Source organism: Myxine glutinosa, chromosome 5, assembly GCF_964187855.1.
Source record: "Myxine glutinosa chromosome 5, kmMyxGlut1.1, whole genome shotgun sequence".
Lineage (NCBI taxonomy): Eukaryota > Metazoa > Chordata > Myxini > Myxiniformes > Myxinidae > Myxine > Myxine glutinosa.
The window spans coordinates 152,061,593-152,082,787 of record NC_136265.1 but is presented as its reverse complement, the minus strand read 5'-3'; the positions used below and the strand labels follow the sequence as shown (position 1 = coordinate 152,082,787).

Here is a 21,195-nt window from a genome sequence, read left to right as displayed (position 1 = left end):
CGTTGCACCAGAATGTGATTATATGGCATCAGTAGTGAGTTTAGGACCTTTCCCATACCTCCTCCCATCTTCTTCCCCAAACAACAACAATAACAACAACTACAACAACAATTACAACAACAACAGAGGAGATGGCGGCGGAGCGGGGGAGGATGCGTCCTCACACCGGCTCGATTAGCTCCAGACCATGCGCTCCACGGGGTTACCCCGAAGGGGCTGGCTGTCAGCTCCTCGTCAGGGGCGGAGCCAGTAACCCCCCCCGCACGCACCCAATGAGAAGCAACGTGCCGATTCCACGAGGCGGAGCTAACGAGCCGAGGGCGTGTCACTCCCCGCCGGATATACGCAGCCGCTTGCCGGACGTGACGTCAGATGCGCCTCAGCTTGGAGACTGGAGAGAGAAGCCACCGCCACCCCCAGCGCGACGATACCTCCCCGCATCTCTGGACCGGACCGAGTCGATTCTGCCTTGAGCCAAGAGTGCACCTTGAGCCATCGCGACCTGCCTTTCCTTTTCATCAACCCCCGTGTGAGTCAGCATTTTGTCCCGTGTGTCTGTCGTCTGTCCGGGGTTAATATAAGAGTGTGTCTAAGTGCCTGTCTTCCTGTAATATACCTCTAGCCCCTGTAATCTAACCTTTTTCCGTACGAATATACTTGAGAACTGAACCCCTGGTGTCGTATTGTGTCATTATAACCCAGCCGGGTGTCTTCTCTTTCCTATTGAGCCAGCGTAGCGCGGCTTCGTCGACGTTCGAGTACGATCGGGTAATTTGTGCGGACACGACGGCCATTCCGCTCGGCCCACTTTAACATCAAAGTCGTGTCTGTAACAATATCATTGTCACATTTATGGATATTGCTGGTGATGTCATGAATTATAGCATCGTCACATTTATGGATATTTCTCATGATGTCATGAATTATATCATTATCACATGTATAGATGTTTCTCATGATGTCATGAATTATATCATTATCACATGTATGGATGTTTCTCATGATGTCATTATTTATATCATTATCACATTTATGGATGTTGTTAGTGATGAAATGAATTATATCATTATCACATGTATGGATGTTGTTCGTGATGAAATGAATTATATCATTATCACATTTATGGATGTTGCAAGTGATATAAATTATAGCATTATCACATGTATGGATGTTGTTAGTGATGAAATGAATTATATCATTATCACATGTATGGATGTTGTTAGTGATGAAATGAATTATATCATTATCACATTTATGGATGTTGCAAGTGATATAAATTATAGCATTATCACATGTATGGATGTTGTTAGTGATGAAATGAATTATATCATTATCACATGTATGGATGTTGTTAGTGATGAAATGAATTATATCATTATCACATGTATGGATGTTGCAAGTGATGAAATGAATTATATCATTATCACATGTATGGATGTTGCAAGTGATATAAATTATAGCCTTATCACATTTATGGATGTTGTTAGTGATGAAATGAATTATATCATTATCACATGTATGGATGTTGTTAGTGATGAAATGAATTATATCATTATCACATGTATGGATGTTGTTAGTGATGAAATGATTTATATCATTATCACATGTATGGATGTTGCAAGTGATATAAATTATATCATTATCACATTTATGGATGTTGTTAGTGATGAAATGAATGATATCATTATCACATTTATAGATGTTGTTAGTGATGTCATGAATTATATCATTGTCACATTTATGGATATTGCTGGTGATGTCATGAATTATAGCATCGTCACATTTATGGATATTTCTCATGATGTCATGAATTATATCATTATCACATGTATAGATGTTTCTCATGATGTCATGAATTATATCATTATCACATGTATGGATGTTTCTCATGATGTCATTATTTATATCATTATCACATTTATGGATGTTGTTAGTGATGAAATGAATTATATCATTATCACATGTATGGATGTTGCAAGTGATGAAATGAATGATATCATTATCACATGTATGGATGTTGCAAGTGAAATAAATTATAGCCTTATCACATTTATGGATGTTGTTAGTGATGAAATGAATTATATCATTATCACATGTATGGATGTTGTTAGTGATGAAATGATTTATATCATTATCACATGTATGGATGTTGTTAGTGATGAAATGAATTATATCATTATCACATGTATGGATGTTGTTAGTGATGAAATGATTTATATCTATCAAATGTATGGATGTTGCAAGTGATATAAATTATATCATTATCACATTTATGGATGTTGTTAGTGATTAAATGAATTATATCATTATCACATGTATGGATGTTGTTAGTGATGAAATGATTTATATCTATCAAATGTATGGATGTTGCAAGTGATATAAATTATATCATTATCACATGTATGGATGTTGTTAGTGATGAAATGAATTATATCATTATCACATGTATGGATGTTGTTAGTGATGAAATGATTTATATCTATCAAATGTATGGATGTTGCAAGTGATATAAATTATATCATTATCACATGTATGGATGTTGCAAGTGAAATAAATTATAGCCTTATCACATTTATGGATGTTGTTAGTGATGAAATGAATTATATTATTATCACATGTATAGATGTTTCTCATGATGTCATGAATTATATCATTATCACATGTATGGATGTTTCTCATGATGTCATTATTTATATCATTATCACATTTATGGATGTTGTTAGTGATGAAATGAATTATATCATTATCACATGTATGGATGTTGCAAGTGATGAAATGAATGATATCATTATCACATGTATGGATGTTGCAAGTGAAATAAATTATAGCCTTATCACATTTATGGATGTTGTTAGTGATGAAATGAATTATATCATTATCACATGTATGGATGTTGTTAGTGATGAAATGATTTATATCATTATCACATGTATGGATGTTGTTAGTGATGAAATGAATTATATCATTATCACATGTATGGATGTTGTTAGTGATGAAATGATTTATATCTATCAAATGTATGGATGTTGCAAGTGATATAAATTATATCATTATCACATTTATGGATGTTGTTAGTGATGAAATGAATTATATCATTATCACATGTATGTATGTTTCTCATGATGTCATGAATTATACCATTATCACATGTATGGATGTTGCAAGTGATATAAATTACAGCATTATCACATTTATGGATGTTGTTAGTGATGAAATGAATTAATGCATCATCACATTTATGGATATTTCTCATGATGTCATGAATTATATCATTATCACATTTATGGATGTTGTTAGTGATGAAATGAATTGTATCATTATCACATGTATGGATGTTTCTCATGATGTCATGAATTATATCATTATCACATGTCTGGATGTTGGAAGTGATATAAATTACAGCATTATCACATTTATGGATGTTGTTAGTGATGAAATGAATTATATCATTATCACATGTATGGATGTTTCTCATGATGTCATGAATTATATCATTTTCACATGTATGGATGTTGTTCGTGTTGAAATGATTTATATCATTATCACATGTATGGATGTTGCAAGTGATATAAATTATATCATTATCACATCTATGGATGTTGTTAGTGATGAAATGAATTATATCATTATTACATTTATGGATGTTGCAAGTGATATAAATTATAGCATTATCACATGTATGGATGTAGTTCGTGATGAAATGATTTATATCATTATCACATGTATGGATGTTGCAAATGATATAAATTATATCATTATCACATCTATGGATGTTGTTAGTGATGAAATGAATTATGTCATTGTCACATTTATGGATGTTGCTGGTGATGTCATGAATTATAGCATCGTCACATTTATGGATATTTCTCATGATGTCATGAATTATATCATTATCACATGTATGGATGTTTCTCATGATGTCATGAATTATATCATTATCACATGTATGGATGTTTCTCATGATGTCTTTATTTATATCATTATCACATTTATGGATGTTGTTAGTGATGTCATGAATTATATCATCATCACATTTATGGATGTTGCTGGTGACGTCATGAATTATAGCATCGTCACATTTATGGATATTTCTCATGATGTCATGAATTATATCATTATCACATTTATGGATGTTGTTAGTGATGAAATGAATTATATCATTATCACATGTATGGATGTTGTTGGTGATGAAATTAATTATATCATTATCACATGTATGGATGTTGCATGTGATATAAATTGCAGCATTTTCACATGCATGGATGTTGTTAGGGTTAGCAGCATTCCGAATCTGTCCACGACATTTTGAGATATCGTATTCACAAACAAACGGACAGACAGGGGTGAAAACATAACCTCCATCCACCTTTGGTAGCGTTGGTAACAACAACCACTTGTTATAATGATCCATTCTTCATGTTTCACTGAATTTTATATCCTCGTTGAGATACACAGATAGACATGTAATACTTTTGTGAAGTGCAATTTTCTGTCTTTCGATTAAACCCGTAAGCGAAGCAATGCGTCTCCGCACCAGTCTTTCTATAATCTTGCAAATTTACATTGTATTTCATAAATTATTTCAATATCCCTTCCTTTCCTATTTGAAACCTCGGATGTTACCAATGTTTAAATTTTCCGTGAACATCGACAACTGCATATAAAAAGGTATTGCCCACAGTTTTCATTTAAATAACCTACCAGGGGACATCTTTTCGCATTTTGTATAATGTACGTTGTTGCAGATGATGTAAAATGGACATTATTCAGCACCAAGTAGGCAATGCGCTGCATCCCAGGGGTAATGACAGTTGCAATAGCTGCAATATAAAGGAAAAAAAAGAAATCTACTGCATGGTGCATCTTCAAAGTCAACAATGGTCTTGCAGGATTCTGCATCCTGTGTTCCTTTGTGTATTGAAGAGCAGTCGGGCAGACTAAAAGCAACAGCAATTTGTACATCCTCATTAAAATGTGGACACAGACAAAAGTTTTCTTCAAATTCAAAACAGTCTAAAAAGAAGCTTTGGAACATCGATTTTTTTATTTTTAAATTGTGAAGAACCACCTTTGGAGGCCATTTCCCCCTACAGAGCAGGGGTTGGCCTTTTCGGGGACCATGGTTCCCTTTTTGAAGCAATGTTTTATGGCCGGATGCCCTTCCTGCTGCCAACCCTGTTGGTTGCCTCTTGCGACACACAGGGAATTACCAGTGAAATGGTACTCAATTTGCCGACCTCGGAAGGATGACAGGCTGAGTCAATCCCCCTGGCGTTAATTCAGCGATCGACCGGGATTTTAACCCAGGATCCGAGGATCCCAAGCCGGCACCCTAACCGCTAAGCCAACACCAGGCTTCCCTGGCTTAATTTTTTCTTATAAATTATAGAAAGCATCAATTTGGTTCCAACTCAACATTTACCTCTCGTTTCAATTTTGCTAACAAATGACCGTGACATAAATTCAATCTACACACAGGTGGAAATCCCATTAACAAACAGAAGGGGGTGCGGATTCTTTTGGAATCGTTTTATTTGCAAAGTGAAATTGCACTGTCGTGACAATTCATGGATGACTGAAGAAATCAAGTCCAATTCAACAACAGCAAATATCGGTTCATCATGGAGATATTGCGAATTGGAAAAGACTCATAAGTAAAATCGAATCAAGTAGAGTCCAAGGTAAAACAGAGCATCTTTTCACGCATGCTCAATGTCTTAAACGCACTAACTACTCAACATGGTGCTGCAAAACCCGTGGTTTATCAAGAGGCCAAAGTAATCAATATCTGTTCCCAGGAGTAGACGTTGCGGATGATTCAAAGACCGGAAACGCTAACGATGAACATTTCGTTTCTGGTTCTTCTGATGTAGACCCTCCTGATTTGACTGCACTTCCAGCACACCTTGCATCTTCAAAACGATGTCCCATTTTTTTTTTTTGTATACAAGATCGAGGCTCGTGAAAGAGCTAACATTGATCACACAAAACGTCAAACCGACACATAAAAACACAATATAAGGGGAGCGGCAGACAAGATGGGGAGAGAGGGCGAAGGACACAAATACAACATTTGAGAGCAGGGACATCGAGAGAAATGTGGGAGGGAGAGGGCTTGGGGGGAGGTGGGAGAGGTATAAAACATATGGACACTGCAAGGACTTCCAGGAAAGAAGTTGGAATTTCGAAAAAGTGTATCTGTGGTGAATTAGCGGGGGTAGAAAAGATCAAGGTTTTGGATGGGGGAAGATAAGAGATGGTGGTGAACAGCTGTTTTAAAGACCTGGAGGGAGGAGTGGGATTGAAGGGAGTGTGGGAGTTTGTTCCAGAGGTGGGAGAAAAGGGGAATGAAAGAGTGAAGGTGAGCAGATAGCCTAGATTTTGGCAGTTTAACCATAAGAGGGTTGCTGGCAGATCTTGTGTGACCTGTAGGAATATTTGGGGGACAGAGCACAGAGAGAGCTGGGGGAGCAAGGCCGGAGAGGAGTCGGTAGAAGACAGAAAGACCACCAACCTGCCTGCGGTGAGTGAGTGAAAGGCCCTCGGAGTTAGCTTCATCGCAGGAGATTCCAATGATTCTGAAAACTTTGGCTTCAACAGCGTAAAGCCGAGCTAGGTGTGAGGCATGAGCACCGGCCCAGAGGGGGGAACAGTATTCCATTGAGCTGTGGATGAAAGCCTTGCATGTGGTAAGGAGCTCAGGTGTGCCAAGGAAGTACTTCGCACGACGGAGGATGCCCAGTCGGTGACTGGCTTTGGAGGCCAGCTTGGAAATGTGGTTTTCCCAAGAAAGATCATGGCAGATAGTGAGACCCAAAAGCTTGAGTGACAGAACTTCTTGGAGAGGATTGTTGAGAAAGTAGATGGGAGAGTTTTCCAGTCGGTCTTTTCGGAGAGACATAGTAAGAGTGTGAGATTTGTCAGGATTGAAAGACATGTTCCACTTGTTTGACCAGTCTGTGATTTTGTCCAGGTCTGCAGAGAGTGAGGAGGCTGCAGGCTGCCGATCTGAGTGATGAGGAATGGAGCGGCAGAGAATGGAGTCATCTTGGGGAACTCCAGCCAGAACAGGAAGGGGCAATGAGAGAATTCCATTCAGGGAAATCCATTAAGATTTCAAACAAGGACGTATGGGGTGAAAAGACTGGGAAAAAACTGAGAGAACGAGAGTAGCAGGACCACAATCGACCGCTGAGAGAAAACAAAGCCTCCAGGTAGGAAGCTTAAAGAACAACAACAAGGCCGCAATATATCGCGGCACAAAATACTCGACCACTCTATACAGGTATGAAAGATTAACACCGATAATCTTCCAAGGGACGGACTATAGGTACACACACGTAAGATAAATACAGTTTCGACAAAAATACAATTGTGAACAATTACTTAACTTCGAGCATGCGTGAAGGTCAGGACAGCTTCGAAAAACCGTGACTTCCACCGCAAGATCTGGCGAGATCTCCAAAACACACTGGAGTTTGCCAAAACACACCTGAACAAGCCAAAATCCTTCTAGGAGAATGTCCTTTGGACAGATGAGACCAAATTAGAGCTTTTTGTTGAAGCACATAGTCTCTATGTTTACAGAAAACAAAACGAAGCCTTCAAAGAAAAGAACACCTTCCCTCCAGTCAAACATGGAGGAGGTTCAGTGATGTTTTGGGGGTGCTGTGCTGCCTCTGGCACTGGGTACCTTGAATGTGTGCACGGCCGGCTTCATGAAATCAGGAGATTACCAAGGCATTTTGGAGTGCAATGTTCAACCCAGTGTCAGAAAGCTGGGTTTCCGTCAAAGGTCATGGGTCTTGGAGCAGGACAATGACCCCAAACACACTTCAAAAAGCACACAGGAATGGTTCAAGACAACACGCTGGACTGTTCTGAAGTGGCCAGCAATGTGTGCAGATCTCAATCCCATTGAACACCTGTGGGGAGATCTGAAAACAGCAGTTGGGACAAGGCACCCTTCAAATCTGGGAGAACTGGAGCATTTTGCACAAGAAGAGTGGGCCAAACTGCCAATAGAGAGGTGTATGAAGCTCATTCATGGCTATAGGAAGCACTTGACTGCAGTTATTTTGTCCAAAGGCCGTGCTATCGAATATTAAGTCGAGGGTGTCAATAATTTTGAAAATGCCATTTCTTTTTATTTTCTGATTTAAAAGGATATATTAAGTTCTGAATCAAAAGCAAAGGTTCTGTAATATTAACAGTGAAATAAAGAATTGTGGAGACCGAATACTTTTGTCAATTTCAACTTATTTTTAGAGAAAATTGTGAATTATTTGAAAAAAGTGCAAGGGTGCCAAATATTTTTGGCCACGACTATATTTGTTAATACCTTATTTATTTAATTTTCGACACTTGTACTGTGAGCTAAAAAGGCTGTTGCTGTGATTTTGTTTTATAAGCTCGTTGCTACTCTAATTTTGGATCTTCATTCAATCAATTTCCTTGGTTGGTCAAGCGTTGGTCGTCAAGTCAATTGGTCAAGCGTGACCAAGGGTTGGCGTCAGGAAGGGCATCCGGCCATAAAAACATTGCCTCAAACAGGGAACCATGATTGTCATGGGGCCCGCAAGGCTAACCCCCACTCTAGCGGGGAAAACGGCCTTAAAACGATCATTCATTCATATTCATTCAATCAATTTCCTTAAAAAGTTATAAAAGAGAAAAAGGGATGGGCCCCGAGGTTTGTTCCCACGGGGCCAGTGCTGGCTCTCGACGCACCTGCTGATATCGCTGAAGCATCCTTTGCATCCAGAGACAATTGTATCACTCCAAAGTGTGATCCACCTCAGTTCGGGAACCGCAAATCACTTTCAACTACACACTATCTTCTCAACACGCTACACATCGTATATGTGGATGTGGAAAAGGTATAATCATCCTCAGTGATTGTAACGATTTTTTTTTGTATTTAGAGTCGAGGCTCGTGGAAGAGCTACATTCCAGAAGATAGAACGGATCAAGACGAAACACAACAAAATAAACAGCAGAGAGAGAAGGGGGGGGGGGGGGGGGAATGCTAACTCTATGGCTGAGGGGGAAATAAACGAAGACAGAGAACAAGGGATTTGAGTTTGAGTGTAAGGTTGAGGGGTAGTTGATAATACAGGGGGTGGATAATATGGATAAAGCAAAATTTTGGGGCTGTTGGGGTGGTTTAATGGGTGTAGGAAAGATCATGGTTTTGGATGGGGGATGGGGAGGAGGGTAATCTGAGATGATGGTGAGCTGCTGTCCTGAGGACCTGAATGGAAGAATTAGATTTAAGAGAGTGTGGAAGTTGTTTTTGTGTTGCCCTAGTCAGTTCTGGTTGAACAGAACAGCGGCACGGAGATAGCTTATCGATCTCCCAGGAACGACCCAGAGATCCCTCACATCCAAGATGTTGAGCTCTTGCCTACGTGAAACCAGGACCACACAGTCTTCCATGATGTTTTATTGTGTGTGGAGCGGCCTGGCAGTGAGTGGTTGCAGGTGTCTTCAGTGTTGTCGTGGAGTCTGCTTGTAGTGTAAAAGTTGTGGGTGGTGTCCAAAGCAAAGGCGTGAAAGGTGATCACAATCAGACCTGTGGAGTATCTGCAAGATCTGTGTCATCAATGGTTGGGGGTTTGTGCTCAAGATACTGCTTGGGCCCAGGTTTTTTATTGTGTTTATGGTGATGTGGGTGTGGATGTGTTTTTTGTAGTTTCCGGTTCAGGGGGTTTGGTGAAAGTTTGGTCCATAGGTGGGAAAAAGAGAAACAAATGAGTGGAGGTGAGCAAATATCCTGGATTTAGGTAGATTTAGGTAGATGGTGCACTACATGCATCTTGCAGATACCTTGGGGAGAGAATGGGTGGAGGGGACAAAGCATGGAGAGGACAAAGGGTGCAAACAAGAAAGGAGGCGCAATAAGACAGAGAGATCCACTCAAGACACATGAAAGCCCACAGAATCTTGTTTCTCACAGTCTGAGAGTCCTTTAGGTGCTTTTTTGTAAACTCCAAGCGGGCTTTCATGTGTCTTCGATTCATGTGGAGAGGCTTCCGTCTGGCCAATCTGCCATAAAGCCCAGATCGGTGGAGTGTTGCAGTGATGCTTGTCCTTCTGGAAGTTTCTCCCATCTCCACACAGGATCTCTGGAGCTCAGCCAGAGTGACCATCGGGTTCTGGGTCACCTCTCTTACCAAGGCCCTTCTCCCCTGATTGCTCAGTTTTGCCGGGCGGCCAGCTCTAGGAAGAGTCCTGGTTGTTCCAAACTTCTTCTATTTAAGAATTATGGAGGCCACTGTGCTCTTGGGAACCTTCAATGCAGCAGAAATTTTTTTGTAGGCTTCCCCAGATCTGTGCCTCGACACAATCCTGTCTCTGAGCTCTGCAGGCAGTTCCTTCGACCTCATGGCTTGGTTTTTGCTCTGATATGCATTGTCAGCTATGAGACCTTATATAGACAGGTGTGCCTTTCCAAATCATGTCCAATCAATTGAATTTACTACAGGTGGACTCCGATCAAGGTGTACAAACATCTCAAAGATGATCAAGAGAAATGGGAGGCACCTGAGCTAAATTTCAAGTGTCATAGCAAAAGGTATGAATACTTATGTCAATGTGATATTTCAGTTTTTTCTTTTTAATAAATTTGCAAAACTATCCTGTTTTCTCTTTGTCATTATGGGGTATTGAGTGTAGATTGATGAGGGAAAAAAAAGAATTTAAACGATTTCAGCATAAGGCTGCAACATAACAAAATGTGAAAAAAGTGAAGGGGTCTGAATACTTTCTGAATTCACTGTAATTACCCTAATTATCTCAGGAGATCATATCTAATTATATTCTCATCTTGAACAGCTTCCAGGGATCTGCTGCTGAGCCTGCTGGGGAAGCTTGAGCTCTTTCATATGTCCACCTCAATAGAAATTTCTGACTGTCAGTGCCTACAGGGGGCGATATTTTTGACCTTGCCCCAGCGCCACAAACCATCACTGCACCACTGGGGATAACCATTCTTGTTTTATTACTTAACTTCAAGAGAAATACAGTATATTGTCGTGTCAGGCCCGGCGGTTAACTCCACTGGATGATGAATAGCCTTAACGGTCCTTGATTCCGAGGCTCGTAGCCGGAACTGGTGGTTGGTCCGTCACGCGCGAGTGAGGGAACCAAAGTGCTCACCTCAGACAGAAGCCACACGGGTTTATTCCCGAACCCCACAAATAGAGAAACAACACATAAAAAGTAAAATGCAACACAAGAATTTAATGAAAATAAATGCAATATGAAAGTGGTGAAAATGAAAGGTGAGGTAAAAATAAATCCTAATTTGAGATGTCTCCATTTAGACGCCATTACACACCAGGGGAACGATAAAATAAAATAAATAGTTTCTTTTAGTTTTAGTTGGCCGGCACTCAGCTTTCTCAACGAGATCATTGAATGAAGTCGGCAGTACAGGGTGGCCAAGTCCAACGCTTTCTGCGCCTGAGCACCCAATATGGCGCCGAGCCAACGACGGCGACGCGCACAGAGCCATCGAGCGAGCTGTGAAGATGGCCCTCTTTTTGCTCTCTCTCTCTCTCTCTTTCTCCTTCCGAAGCGCCAATAGTCCCGCGAACCACCGCTTTATTGCTCCTCTTTACAATCGCAAAAGTTCCACAAAAGCTCCAGAAAGTCTCCTCACAGGCGCACACGAGACCAAAAAACGACCATCAGGGACAAATGCCAGTCCGAGAGAGATAGAGAGAGAGAGTCTTCTTCTTCCTGCTCTCGAACCTTCCAACTCTGACGTCAATCTGTCCAATCGTCGAGCTCTCTCGAAACACCCCATGGTCTTGCTTGACCAATGATGAACTTTGGGCCTGGCCTGCCGGCTTGCTATCCTCTGGTGGCGGGGTTAGCTCAATCAGGAATGTTCTGTGGTTCTGTCGGTGTTTATTGGTTAATGGGAGGTTGTTGTTATTGTTTTAATGAACGTGAGTTTTCTTGGCCGGCCTTGTTGTAGTTGTAAAAAACGAAGGGAAAAGCCCCAGGAGGCAATCACAAACTAAGGGAAAACTAACTTGACCCCTATCTAAATAACGTGGCTCCACCCCCATGTGAAGACACATAAACAAACTTAAGCTCCAGTTTCCCTACTTAATACATTGAGATGCCTCTTATGCTTCCACGGTCCATGCTACACCTATACCATCCTACCTGTACTATGGTAATCCATTCTCTACCCCCACAAATGTAACAATATTATTTTAGTCAGAGTATTTTTATTGTAGTATTTTTGTTATGGTGTACTATGATTTTTATTTTATTTTATGATGAGTCTTGTTTCTTTTTCTTGAATGATGTAATTCAGGAGTACTTTGCATACTGCGACACGTGGAGTTGAATACATATTTTAAAATTTATCTTAATTTAATTCAAATCGAGAAATATATGGTTTTTGTTATTTCTTGGTGTTCTTTCAAAACACAAAGTATGTTTTTCATGATTTCATATGGAGCCTGTGGCTGCTGGTTGTGTCATTTTTGTAAGGGCTGTTGTGCCTCTGATGCAGTGCCCCCTGTTTCCAGTAAGCTACGACTCATTTTGTCGACCCACCTGGGGTTATTCAAAGGTACGACAGGGGCTCAAACTCAAGACCGTAAGATCTTAAGGCAGGCACCTTCACCGTTAAGGTAACACCAAGCTTACGAAGTGTGGTTAGCAATATTTTTAAATATGAGATTTTTTTGAATTTGTTTGAAATGTGAATTTTCAGAAAAAAATAAAACCTCTTAAATTTCATTATTGAAATATACACAGATGGTATTATGAAGAGGCTGAGTAATCTCTTCTCATTGCCTGATTTGTAGTCAATCCACATTGTCACTAGACCTATTGAAAAGCTATAAACAAAGGCTAAACCCCCCTGGTCTGCTTGGGAATATAATTTCACAAATTTAAATGGACTCTTCCACTCATGCATATGTGAACACACAAATAAATATATACACCAAGGTTGGCAATGCGGCTCATTACAGAAACTGATACGTGCCCAATGCCGATGTATCACATTCTTGGATACCTTGTCAAATAGGCGACACATTCATGAAATATAACAAACGTGAAATAAAAATACAGTGGTGGTGTTGGCAACATTTTAAACGGCATCTGAATGCTCACAGGTTTGTGAGCATTTCTGTGGCCAAGAATCGACCCCAGACAAGTTGCCTCATATGTCGCAGGTGCAAAAAATTTCCACTTAGCCATGGGAATAGAAGCCACAACAGTGAGGAAAATCCAACATGGTTGTAACCATCCAACACCAATCTAAAGGCGAACAATAATAATGTCGCACGTCTAGGTCATCACGGAGTGGCGGGAATTTAAAGAATGTCAGGAGAAACCAAATTATCAGGGACGGTGACTACGTATCACGACATGAGTAATTGGACTCCCAAAGATAACCGAGCGATATGTGAAGAGATCTTGATTATCTCCACGCTTTTTGAAAAAAACAAAATTTTATTGCAATCGGCTCCGTCTGTCTGTCTGTCTGTCTGTCTGTCTGTCTGTCTGTCCATCATGCTATCTCCTCCTAAACGGTTGTGCAGAAATTCTTCAAACTTGGTAGTTATGATCACCATATGGCAAGAAGCTGCAAGAGCAGTATATTTTTTGGCCACGCATCGTATGATGGGTTCAAAAGGTCAAATACTAAAAATACAATTACGGGAACATGTTGAAATTTTTTTAATGAAACTTTATACAGAGTGGCATTTATATATGACACATTTCTAATATTTATATTTTAAAGAAATACATGTTTCATTACTTATACCAAAGGTGGAATAACCAAAGGTGGATGGAGGTTATGTTTTCACCCCTGTCTGGCTGTCTGTCTGTTTGTTTGTTTGTTTGTTTGTGAACAAAATATCTCAAAAAGTTGTGCATGGGTTCGGACGAAATTTGGCAAAGAGGTAGTTTATTTGACAACGACGAAATGATAAGATTTTAGTGAAGATCTGGATTCGGATCCGGCCAGTATAATTTTTACAGTGATTTCACCATTGGGAGATAGGGCCAAAAACGATACCGTACATACACTACTCACAATAAGTTAGGGATATTGGCAGGTTCTTCGGTGTTTTTGATTTTGTGTATTAATTATGTTGAAAAAAGTTGTTGGTCCTAATTCTTTGGTTATTAATGAGTGTGAAAAAAACACAGCATTCTTGATTTCAATACCATAACCCTAACCCCTATAAAAAAAAATAAACTCACTCCCACAATATCCCTAACTTATTGTGAGTAGTGTAGCAGGATATCCCAAAACGTTGTGGACGGATTTGGAGGAAACCTGTTGAACCGGTTGTGTGTGCGTGACAAGGAAAAATCGATTCAACGTTTAGTCAGAGAGCCTACTACACTCTATTTCAACCCATAGCATACAAAAGGTTTGACCCCCTAGAGTTGTTGGGGGTATCAAGCTGAGTAAAAAAAAGTATGTAAGATTGACCCCCCCTGCTGGAACTAGTCACCAGACCCCCCTAAAATGACCCCAATAATGGGTTATTTCAACCCATCTCATACATGGACCAAATTTGGTTACAATATAGTGTCATGTCAGGACATTACAAAAATGTCAAATCTAACAACTTACCCTGCTGGAAAGGTGATGTTAGACCCCCCGCAAAGTACCCCCCAAAATGGGTTATTTCAACCCATCTCATACATGGACCAAATTTGGTTACAATATAGTGTCATGTCAGGACATTACAAAAATGTCAAATCTAACAACTTACCCTGCTGGAAAGGTGATGTTAGACCCCCCGCAAAGTACCCCCCCAAAATGGGTTATTTCAACCCATCTCATACATGGACCAAATTTGGTCACAATATAGTGTCATGTTAGGACATTACAAAAACATCAAATCTAACAACTTACCCTGCTGGAAAGGTGATGTTAGACCCCCTGCAAAGTGCCCCCCCCCCCTAAAAACGGGTTATTTCAACCCATCTCATACATGGACCAAATTTGGTTACAATATAGTGTCATGTCAGGACATTACACAAACATCAAATCTAACAACTTACCCTGCTGGGTAGGTGATGTTAGACCCCCCGCAATCTCCTATTGCATATACGAACCAAATTTGGTCACGATGTACAAATATAACAAATCTAACGTTACCCTTCTGGAAAAGGTGGGTGATGTTAGACCCTTCCTCAAAACAATCTACACACAAAATACATGATACTTCAAATATATAAACTCACCATCAGTCAATGAGGATTACTATTTATTATCACAAGACTCAAACATAAACGAAACATGACTTCCTGTCAGCAACAGAGCTCTTATTTTAGGGAAGACATCATGATTTATCGTTGTTTTAAAATTCATTTAAAACAATAAATGATACAGGAATAGGTCATTGGTGTGGTCATCAGCATCATCATCAGCGTGGTTTATTAAGTTTATTAAGGCTACACAGAGAGAAATGTTTACACAGCTTGTGTACAATTTTACACATTTCTGATGTTAAAATAGAACTCCAAAACTGTTATGTAAACATTTACATAGGACCTGATATGTAAAATTTTACTAATTAATTATGTTAAGTTTTACATAATTCATATGTAAAAAAAAATTACATATCTCTTATGTAAACTTTTTGCACAGTAATTATGTAAAAATAGAACTCCAAAACTATAATAAATAATATATTGTTTACTGAACTAATTATGTAATTCGCGATTCCCGGTGCACACGAAGCGGTGAGATGCTGTCATAAATATCTGCCAATGTTACCGTAGTGCAGTTCAATCTGAGGATCCTGACTTAACGACTGTGTGACATGAATCCTACTTGATTTTTGCTTTAATTATCATCGTGTCGGCAAATTTGAAATAATCACAGCATTCTAAATTTCAAACGGGCCAATGTGCATCATCAAATTCTTAAAATATAAGGGATGTAATTTTGTACCTTGTACATTCTTTTTTACTGTATCCATTGTGGTATCTCTGTCAGAGTCCATCTGTATCTGAAAATTAATATCACAAATCAAATAAAGTCAGCATACACTACAAGTGTTGGTTAATGAAATCAGCATACACACTACAAGTTACAACTACAAGTATAGAAGTTTGATTTAACTATTAATCTCCATTGTAAGAGGCTTCTGAGCTTTATTAGTTAATCTTTGTAATAAGATTAAACATTTTAAATTATCAAACCAATGCATTTCAAATAATGTTTGATTGTTAAACATTTTAATATCCTCTAATGTGGAACAAATATCAACTTTGTTATCATTATTAACCAAAAGAAGAGGGGAATGTCAAGAGGAAAACATAAATTCTTCAGATTAAGTTTCCATACTTACTATATGAAAGCATGTTGCTTAAAAACTGGAAAATCTAGAATATGCAGTTCCTCAAGGAGGGGCTCGTTCAGTATCTGTGAAAGTTAAATACAAAATGTATTTGCTATTTGACCATATAATGCTCATGAAATTTAGGATAGTATGCCTACAAGTCAATCATCTCTGATTGGTTTCATTCAGGCTTCTATTATTATATTATATTTGATCATGTCATGCTATTATAAGTGCATCAACAATATTTTATTGGTTGTCCTCTATTGGCTTCCGTAGTTTACAAAAAATATTACCAAGGAGGGCCTAGCAAGGTCATTTGCATACTTTTACTAAACTAGGGGCATTAAATGATGATGTATGTCAATGTACAGACATGTCTTAAGCTGTTAAGTTGTTACATTTGATAATTTGTAATATCCTGATGACATGATTGTGACCGAAGTTGGTTCATGTAAACGATGGCTTGAAACAGGGGTACTTTGGGGCCGGGGGGGGGGGGGTCTAACATCACCTACCCAGCAGGGTAAGTTGTTAGATTTGATGTTTTTGCAATGTCCTGACATGACACTATATTGTGACCAAATTTGGTCCATGTATGAGATGGGTTGAAATAACCCGTTTTTAGGGGGGGGCACTTTGCGGGGGGTCTAACATCACCTTTCCAGCAGGGTAAGTTGTTAGATTTGATGTTTTTGTAATGTCCTAACATGACACTATATTGTGACCAAATTTGGTCCATGTATGAGATGGGTTGAAATAACCCATTTTGGGGGGTACTTTGCGGGGGGTCTAACATCACCTTTCCAGCAGGGTAAGTTGTTAGATTTGACATTTTTGTAATGTCCTGACATGACACTATATTGTAACCAAATTTGGTCCATGTATGAGATGGGTTGAAATAACCCATTATTGGGGTCATTTTAGGGGGGTCTGGTGACTAGTTCCAGCAGGGGGGGTCAATCTTACATACTTTTTTTTACTCAGCTTGATACCCCCAACAACTCTAGGGGGTCAAACCTTTTGTATGCTATGGGTTGAAATAGAGTGTAGTAGGCTCTCTGACTAGTTGGTTTATTTTTGTGCGTTACAGTTGAAGTCATGAAGATTAGATTGATGGAGATATGATGTGCCAACACGAGTTAAAATTTTGTTGAACTCTCTATAAAATTAGGCTCTCTTATTGCATCTCAGCTAGCATCCAGGAGGGAATTTCCACGCAGATATGCCCTGTGTCATAACACCATTCTCTCCTTCATCAGAATTTTTTTTAATGAAGATGGTAGTGTTTGGTCATCTTAGCACGTAAGCAATTCATGCATAGTCCGCAAATCATGCTCCAGGCGGTGGGAACTTAGGGTCACAAAGGTCATAAGGATCAAAACGGAAAAAGTTTTTTTTTAAAAATCAAAATTGTATATCGAGTCATTTCTGGTGGAACTTTTTGTGATCTTCCAACTTTGCTTTTGGTGGGAAGCATAGGGATTTGTGATGGCTCATGGAGATGGAGGAGAAAACGGAGCATGGATGAGGAGATGAGGTTTGGTCCATGAGTCGTGGTTCCTTGCTGGGGTGGAGATCAGAGTGTGTGTGTGTGTGTGTGTGTGTGTGTGTAGACACACACATACACACACACACACACACACACACACACAGAGTATGCCTCACTCACCTTGCAAAGAATTTCCAAAAACAGGTGTGAATAGAAGATGCCGCACAGGAAAATTAAACAACAAATACAGCCCCAGCAATTGCAAAAAAGACAAAATAAATACAAAATAAAAAGAAATATCAAGAAATATACACCAACAACTGTGAGAATGACAAAAGAGCAAGAAAATACAAAAAATAATTGGACACAGTGGGGATAGGCAAAGAAGGCTCACTGGAATGGCTAAGAAGAGGTCAGCTCAACTGGGACTGTGAACAGATCATAATAAATGCCCAAGATCAAGGACACTAAACCAATGGATTAAAAAAGATGGTGGGACTGAGCCAGACGGACAAATGTAGATTCTGCAAGACAAAAACAGAGTACGATGTAGTCTCCTGCTCTCGGGATGCAAAAAACTATTATCAGAACAACTTTACACACAACAGCACAACAAAGTAAGCAAAGTGATTCATTGGCCTATCTGCAAACATTTAAACATCCTAGTACCAGAAAACTAATGGAGACACGAACCAAGGGCAATCATTGAAAAGGAGGACGTCATGCTCACATACGACCTGATGATTCCATCGAGCGTGAACATAGAAAACAAAGCATTGCGTCCGGACATTGTACTCAGGAACAAAAAGGAAAAGACAGCATTGCTGATTGAAATATCAGTACCGAGCGATTTCGGTCTAAATAACACATAAATCAAGAAAATGACCAAATACCAGGACTTCAACAATGAGGTCAAGAGATCTTGGAAGCTCAAACGCATCAAAATTGTAACAGTGATAATTATTGGAACAACAGGAATGATAAAGAAGAACCTCACTGAGATTTTAAAAACCATACCCAGGAATATTACCACAAATGAACTACAACTGGAGGCAATCCGAGGTTCGGTGCCGATACTGAAAAGAGTCCTTGGAACAAAACTCTGAAAAAGTCGAACAGCTTGGTCCATGAACCCTTACTGAAGTGGAGATGGTTCTTTGGTCCTGGGCGGACTCTGTTTCACCTCCTTAAATCCGCAAATGGAGACCAACGACACACACACACACACACACACACAAACACACACACACACACACACACACACACACACACACACACACACATATGCACACATGGAGGTGGATACTTTGAGACCTGGAAGGGCCCTTTCCACTTTCTGAAACCCACATTTGGTGATTTCGAAAGACACACACAAACGAACACACACACACACACCCTTTTGTAATGTATAATGCATTCAATGCATGAAACTTGGATTATGAATGGGAAGGGGAAAAGATTCATTGACCAACTCTCAAAATTGGCCAGTCAGTCGGAAACAATCCCACTTTCAAATTTCAAAAAGAGGGGCATTGATGATCCACAAATACCTGACTAGGGACAGAGTAGAAGAGATTAGAACTAGGGTCAGACTGCAAGTGGTAAGAGAGAGAAGGGAGTTAGAATCTGGGTGCTTACCGGGATGGGGAAGGGAAGCAGGTGGCAGGGGGCATGGGGGTTTGATAGAGGGATGGAGGTGGCTTACCTGCAATGGTACGAAGAGGGGCTATGAGTGAAGCTAAAGCTTGGACCACGGCCTAACACCAGACATTCAGAGGCAAAGACCAAGCATGATGGATGGAAATAAAGTCCCTGGAGAGCGAACAAGTTCAACCCACGAACCCAAACCAGATGATACCTACACAGACAGAACGGATAAGAGCAAGAGAGGTAGATGATGAGGAGGAAGAAGATGAGGGAGAAAAAACAGAAGGGGAGGAGCAAGATGAGGGTGATGAGGAACAGCGAAGACTGGAAGAAGAGCTGGGAAACAAAATAGGAGAGATGAGAATGATACCATTTGGGAAAAGGATAAAACTGCAGAATACAAAACAACGAAGAAACGAAAATGTCAATAAAGAAAACTAACGAAGTGATCAGAAAAATGATACCAACATCATCCCTCCTGAAAGAAATGAATACTGTGTGTTTTGCAGCGGCTCCATTCATTGAAGAAAAAGTAAAAAGGAAACAACAAAGCAACAAAAAGACCACTTCTCACGAATAAAAGCCAAACACTGCAATGACTAGAAAGATAGAGAAAACAATTGAGAAAGGAAAGAGGACAAATTCAATAATTCAAAATATGAAATCACAGCATAAAACTAAAGAAGAAAATTCAAAAAATAAAAAACATACAAAATTGGAAAGAAAGACATAGAGTTAATGATTACTGAAGCCAAACTCAAAATAGAATGATCGCAAGAAAGATATAAAAAAGACAGGTCCACAGAGGGAGAAAGCATAACCACGTGTTTGAGAGTATCCTGAAACGTTTCTACCGATAACTAGGGAAACAAAAGGAAAATACAGTACACCCTTAAATATCACAGGTTTGAATATCGCGGGTTTTGATCAATCGCGGTTTTTGAGCTGAGATGAGTCCTTGTTTGTGTGGACGATTATCTTGTATTAAGAGTGTTTTGTTGTTTCTCCTGCACCGTTAATAATGACGCCCAAACGTAAAACAATGGCCAAAATTAATTGTGCCAAAAGGCCGAAAAAGGTTATGACATTTGGCGAAAAATTCGAGTTGTTAGATCGGTCAGCTGGAGGTGAAAGTGTGGCATCTCTGGGTAACCTTCACAGGATAAATGAATTGACTGTGTGGTATATCAGTAAAAGTGAGTCAAATATCCATGCAAATGTTGCCGCATAGTGAAAAAGTGACATTCCAGTCCCTGGATCCTTGTATTGAAAGGATGGGAAAGCCGTTAATGTTTGGATCAAGGACAAACACGGAAAAAGTGCTTGAGGGGAATGGAGATACGGAAGAAATCATTGCGTATTTATCAACGTTTCCACGAGGTACCCGAGGCCAAAGGCTCCAATTCAACCACAGCTACCCACAAGTTCCACGCCAGCAAGGGCTGTTTCGAGAACCTCAAAAGAAGATTCGGCCTCCATCATGAAAAATTAATCGGGTAACCAGCATCGAAAGACCATGATGCTACAGAGAACTACCCACCACAGCTTATGAAACTAATCGAGGTGAAGGGATTTACACCGATGAGACAGGAATATTCTGGAAGAGGATGGCATCTCGTACCTTCCATCTTCTATGGCATCTTCTATGCAGGAAAGATATGCTCCGGGGTTCGAGGTGGCTAATGATCGTCTTGCCCTTCTTCTATATTTTCT

At 39.7% G+C, this 21,195-nt stretch overlaps 1 long non-coding RNA gene across 1 annotated transcript; it reads right to left on the bottom strand.

The window, feature by feature from the left end:
• Positions 1 to 15,246: 15,246 nt before the first annotated feature.
• LOC144892066 (uncharacterized) lies at positions 15,247 to 16,446 on the bottom strand. The gene is made up of 2 exons (XR_013623375.1): positions 16,353 to 16,446; positions 15,247 to 16,010 (listed from the first exon to the last, which is right to left on the bottom strand). It is a non-coding gene; the product is annotated as an uncharacterized LOC144892066 (long non-coding RNA).
• Positions 16,447 to 21,195: the final 4,749 nt, after the last annotated feature.